Consider the following 6,693-nt stretch of genomic DNA (forward strand, 5'->3'; position numbering starts at 1 on the left):
TGCTGAATCCTTATTGTGAGTTCTCTGTCAATTTCACAGTAGCTGGTGGGTGACTATGCCTTATTTTTATTTTGTGTTAACCTTGAATACCACACTGAGTTCCGCTGCTTCTGCTATCTGCTGTTGCTGTCGCTTGTATTATTGCTTGAAAAGCAAACACTGAAAATTATATTACTTCCCCTTTGGCTGGGACACTGCATTGTAAAAATTTGCTGGCTTTCTAAATTTTTTTTTCTGAATAAAATATAAATATATTTGGGGTGTTATGTTATTCACGTATTAATGTTAGAAATGTATGATTAAATCTAAACCCAAAAAATTTGTTTGCAAGATTTATTCTTAGTTCTGGTTACAGGTGTCAGCTTACATTACTGTATGCTGGCTGTCAGTATGTGTGAGATAGGAACAGAATGTCAGCAAAGACTCTGGGATTTTATATTAATTAATTAATTTTGATCCTGGGAATGTTAGTACAGATAGACTGAATGTCCAGGAGCCATTTAGTCTAACAAAAGGCATTAGAATTAGAGAATGACACGGTGACGGTTTACCCGCGGCCACCGCATTTAAGCCGCGGGTCACCGCCGAAAACGGGGAAGAAAACTAGCAGTCGCTGCGGTGACGGGGACAAGGCCATTCACCGACCGCGGAAACGGTGAACAGGTTTGTCCCCGCGGGCCAATGTACCCCCTTCTAGGAACCGCTATTTACTTGTGTTTGTCAGATCAACCCTTCCTGCCAATCGCAGCAGAAGGGTACCCAACCCCTCCTGCCGGTCCTCCCAATGGCCTCCCCTAAGATCGCCGACAGGAGGGTACCCAACCCCTCCTGCTGGACCCCCCCCCATCGAACCCTCCCACCCCGGAACCCCCTTAGTCTTACTTTCCAAGTTGGACCGGACAGCTCCTCGCTCGTCTGGCCAGCAGGCCTGCCTCCGTCCAAATGAGGCGGGCCCGCCCCTCCCCTCCCCTGCCTCCCAATGGCCTCCCCTAAGATCGCCGGCAGGAGGGTACCCAACCCCTCCTGCTGGACCCCCCCCCAACGAACCCTCCCACCCCGGAACCCCCTTAGTCTTACTTTCCAAGTTGGACCGGACAGCTCCTCGCTCGTCTGGCCAGCAGGCCTGCCTCCGTCCAAATGAGGCGGGCCCGCCCCTCCCCTCCCCTGCCTAACCCACAGGATCCTAGGGCCTGATTGGCCCAAGCACCTAAGGCCCCTCCTATAGCGGGAGTGGCTTTAGGTGCCTAGACCAATCAGGCCCTAGGATCCTGTGGGTTGGGCAGGGTAGGGGCGGGCCCGCCTCATTTGGACGGAGGCAAGCCTGCTGGCCATACGTGTGAGGAGCCGTCCGGTCCAACTTGGAAAGTAAGACTAAGGGGGTTCCGGGGTGGGAGGGTTCGTTGGGGGGGGGGTCCAGCAGGAGGGGTTGGGTACCCTCCTGCCGGCGATCTTAGGGGAGGCCATTGGGAGGACCGGCAGGAGGGGTTGGGTACCCTTCTGCTGCGATTGTCGGGAGGGCCGTTGGGGGGGTCTACAGGAGGGGTTGGGTGCCCTCCTGCCGTGATCGCTGGGGGGAGGGGAGACTTGCAGCCGTAGCCGCGGTCACTATGCTAATCACGGCAGCATTTAAAGTACATGTCGTGTTTGTTTTTGCATTGCTAGCCCCAGGGGTGGTGGAAGATTAGTGATTGAAAAACTGTATGAAAAATAACTATTTTAAATTTAGTGATCAAAATGTGTCAGTCTTGAGAATTTTTATTAATTAATTTTTTCTCTGCGTGTTTTGTTTTTGTATAGTTATTAACTAATATTTAACTAAGTTTTAAAGTTTTAAAGAATGTTTCCTTTATACGTAAATAAAGAAAAGTGAATGGGATTGCAGTGGCGGTGACGGGGCGGTGAATGGGGTGGCAGTGGCGGTGACGGGGCGGTGAAGAGGATGGTGAGACGGGGACGGGGCGGTGACGGGGATGGTGAGACGGGGACGGGGCGGTGACGGGGACCAATTTTTTCACCGTGTCATTCTCTAATTAGAATGCCAATAAATGACTTCTAAAATGCCAGTACTTGACCTTAAAGTACCCTTGTCATAGTATTGGGAAATATCCTGCACAGCCCTGGAATTTCAACAGATGTGCTAAAGACAGATGCTTAAGGAAATCTTGTCAATTGAGAGCTATTGTTTCAAACAGATACCAAATTATGAAAAAAGATAGATTATGTACTTACTCTGGTAAGCTCTTTTCCAGCAGATAGGTGAAACATTCTAGACAGATGGGTAGTATCCCCATAGCCACGTGTATTCTGCAGAAGGAATCCACTATGGATTTTTTCTCTGTCCCTCTGGTGCACTTCACTGGGCTCCTTAGCTCTACCTACAGTTAAATCCATGTACTGAGAGCCACTACATAAATGTGAAGTAGAGACACCCAAGGCAATCAAGTTCAGGAACAACCATTCTGCTCAAGAAGTAACATTAGAATATTAACTGCAGAAAGCCAACCAAGGCCTCAAAGGCGCTCAGACACTACACCCATAGAAAAAGTAACATATATGCAGAATTCTTCCTAGCCCCCAAGGACTGAGAGGCATCCAAGAACAACTTGGAGAAGCATAAACAGACTGAAACAGTAAGTGGGCGCAGGAAGGACAGGGCGGGACTAGAATTTTTCACCTATCTACTGGAGAACAGCTTATCAGGGTAAGTACATAACCTCTTTTTCCAGTGCAGTAGGTATTTATTTATTTGGTTTTATATCCCATCCTCACCAAAGAGCTCAGAATGGGTTAGTTTACATTCAGTGTTACAATAAATCATCACATGAGATAACTTTCTAAACACTGCAAATGGTTGCGACTAAACTAATTTATGAAATTACAAGATTGGATAAAGAAATTCTCTAAACACTGCATAGTTGTAGAGGAATCCTAAAATGAAATATACTTACATACATCCCCATGGCACACCCTCCAGCTCCAAACAGCCTGGAAATTATCTTACTCTCATTTCCTACCACACTTCTGAAATGGCCTACTTCCACACATCAGATATATAATCTGTAATCAATTAAATGAATAACTTCCTTCTAACTTGGCTAAATAGCTTACAAAAATCTCATTAAGATAACTCAACTAGTAGTAAGTATATATCACTCAGTTATAAAGTAGTGTGGCACAAACCTTTTAAGCTCTGGCACACTAATCTTGGGGCTGTGGAAGGAGGGCACCTATAAATGCGCAGCTGTTACTCAGAAGGAGAGGTGAGGAGGAGCAGAGGCACCGGTGAAGAGAGGCACAGGCCAACTGACCACTGTATGTGCCTCTGTTAGCAGCCAGCCGGCACTGGCACCTCTTCTCACCGGCATCTCACAGCACACCTGGAAATGGCACACAGTTTGTGATACACTGAAGGAAAACATCTCAGTAATAATAATAATTATTATTTTATTTCTTATATACCGCTATACCCTAAGTTCGAAGCGGTTTACAAAGAGGATCGTGCCGGGAGAGGGTGCAGTGTTTACAGCAGGAGACATATGTTTACAACAAGATACATATGTTTGGAACAGGATATAAGCTAGGTATTGGAACCAGGGATTTGAGATACATAAGCTTTATGAATGAGAATGTGCATGAGATATTGGGGGAAGTTTACAGTAAGAAGAGGATATTACAAAGTGAGCAGGAACAGGAGATGTTTACAATACGATACAGGATAATACAAAGTGAGCAGGTACCAGGGAGGTTTACAATAAGATAAAGTAAATTTCAGAGTGAACCGGTACAGGATGTTAACAATAAGATACATGATATTTCAATATGAACAGGATACAAGAGTTTAATGCTGTTTTATGGGAGGATATATACAATGTGAGTAAGAGAGGAATACAGCAATAAGTGTTGGAGGAGGAAGGAAGGGTAGGGGTGGGCATTCGGGGGGGAATATAACTGGTAGAGGGGGAAAGACTTAGGTGGTGTTGAAGAGACGGGTCTTCAGAGACTTTCTGAAGTCAGTGTATGATGTGGCCTCGAGTATTGGTTTTGCTAGCCATGTGTTCAGTTTGGCTGCCTGGAATGAAAGCATTCTGTTTAGGTACTTCTTGTAGTGACATGATTTCAAGGAAGGGTAAGTAAAGAGGTTAGGGTTAGGTTTATATATTCAACCTCCATGCCACATAGCATATGGTCATTGAAAAAACTCCTTTATAATACTATTATAGCCTTTATGCATCAAGCATGACCAACCTGTAATTCTATTTATTTTATAAGTGTTTTTCTTCTTTTTTTTTCCAAATCTTTATTCATTTTCATTTCTTACATCAAGTGTACAATAAAATATCAATTAGATCATACAAATCACTTGAAAATCTAATCAAACATCAGCATAAATATATAAATAAAAACCCCTCCCCCTCTCATCCCTTCCAACAATAGTATTAAATTCATTCAATATTACATATATTATAAACAAAAATAGGAAAAAATTATAACTCTAAATACCCTCCCTCCCTTCTAACTATGTTCTGTTATGTAAGAAGGTGTCTAATCATTACAAAATGCTATCAATAGCCCCCAAATCTTCTTAAAATTATTATAATTCCCCTTTTGTAAAGCAATTATTCTTTCCATTTTATATATATGGCATAGTGAGTTCCACCAAAAGGTGTAATTGAGTCTGGTATAATCTTTCCAGTTTCTAGTAATATGCTGAATGGCAACTCCTGTCATTACTAATAGCAATTTATTATTATTTGCTGAAATTTGGCTTCTCAATATCATAGAAGTACCAAATAAAACTGTATCATAGGATAGGGCTACATGGTTTTCCAATAGAGAATTAATTTGGGACCAAATTGATTTCCAAAAGGCATTGATACAAGGACAGAAAAAAATTAAATGATCTAAAGTCCCTGCTTCCAGATTACAGTGCCAACATCTGTTAGATGGGTGGGTACCCACTTTTAGATGGGTGGGTACCCACTTTTACACCGGAGCAGTAAGTAACAATCCTGATGTGGCAAACCAAAACTTCGATTCTAAGTATAAGGTAAGTACCCTTACTGCAAAAGAATCGCTAGGGGACACTTTAACTCAAATGGGTTGCTCTCTACACGAGCTAAATAAACAAAAAGAGTGGAGAGCTATGTATGTTAATGCACGCAGCCTGGGGAACAAATTTCTAGAACTGGAAACAGAAATAGTTAATGCAGACCTAGACATAGTAGCGATTTCCGAAACATGGTTCACAGACTCTCACGGGTGGGATATAACTATACCAGGATACAACCTGATTCGGCAAGACAGAGAGGGTAAGTTAGGAGGAGGGGTAGCACTTTACCTCAAAGAAAATATCAAAACAACCAGGATCACGGATGTCAAGTATACTGGGGAATCCATCTGGGTAAACCTGGCCAGAGGCGGAGAAAAATGCCTGTACCTTGGTGTAGTGTACAGACCTCCAAGACAATCGGAGCTCAAGGACGCTGATTTAATTGATGACATTGAAAATATCACCTTACGGGGGGACGTTGTTCTATTGGGGGACTTCAACATGCCTGATGTAGACTGGAACACACTCTCAGCGACAACTTGTGATAGCAGGAGGATATTGACGTCCATAAGGGGAGTACGGCTCAAACAATTGGTACTAGAGCCCACTAGAGCCCAGGCCATCCTGGACCTGGTACTTACGAACGGGGAAAGTGTCTCAGAGATCTCGGTGGGAGAACCGCTAGCCACCAGTGACCATAACATGGTTTGGATTAACCTTAGGAAAGGCTTTCCTAGATCACAAACAAAAACAAGGGTACTCAACTTCCGGGGTGCTGACTTCGCACAAATGGCAGACTTCGTCCATCAGACGCTTCAGGTTCAAGAAAGAACGGATAATGTGGAGGTTATGTGGTCAACCTTGAAATCGACCCTTCAGGAGGCAACTATCCGCTACATAAAATCAGTAACTAAACAACAAAGAAGAAAGAAACCCCAATGGTTCACTGATAGGGTCTCGCGCCTCGTCAAGGAGAAGAAAAGAGCATTTCTCTCATACAAACGCACCGGGGAAAAAGAAGCAAACATTGAATACAGGACAAAGTCTGCAGCAGTCAAAACGGCAGTTAGGGAGGCCAAACTTCAAAGGGAAGAAACTCTAGCGAAGAACATCAAGAAAGGGGACAAATCATTCTTCAGGTACATTAGTGACAGGAAAAAGAACGCAAACGGGATAGTACGCCTTAGAACGCCAGACGGGAATTATGTGGAAACAGATTCTGAAAAAGCCAAACTACTGAATGATTACTTCTGCTCGGTCTTTACCTGCGAGGCACCAGGACACGGGCCACAGCTGGAAGCAATGCAAAGCAAGGAAGACCCATTTCAGAATTTTGAGTTCACACCAGCTGATGTTTACAGAGAACTGTCAGGACTCAAGGTGAACAAAGCCATGGGACCGGACGAGTTGCATCCAAGAGTGCTCAGGGAACTAGGCGATGTTCTGGCAAAACCGTTAGCCATGCTCTTCAATCTCTCCCTAAGTACAGGGAGAGTACCCCTGGACTGGAAAACAGCAAACGTCGTTCCTCTGCACAAAAAGGGTTGCAGAGCAGAGGCAGCGAACTACAGACCTGTGAGTCTCACATCAATAGTGTGTAAACTCATGGAAACTCTACTCAAAGGTAGATTAGACTCGATATT

This window comes from Geotrypetes seraphini, chromosome 2 (genome assembly GCF_902459505.1).
Source record: "Geotrypetes seraphini chromosome 2, aGeoSer1.1, whole genome shotgun sequence".
NCBI classification, from domain to species: Eukaryota; Metazoa; Chordata; class Amphibia; order Gymnophiona; family Dermophiidae; genus Geotrypetes; species Geotrypetes seraphini.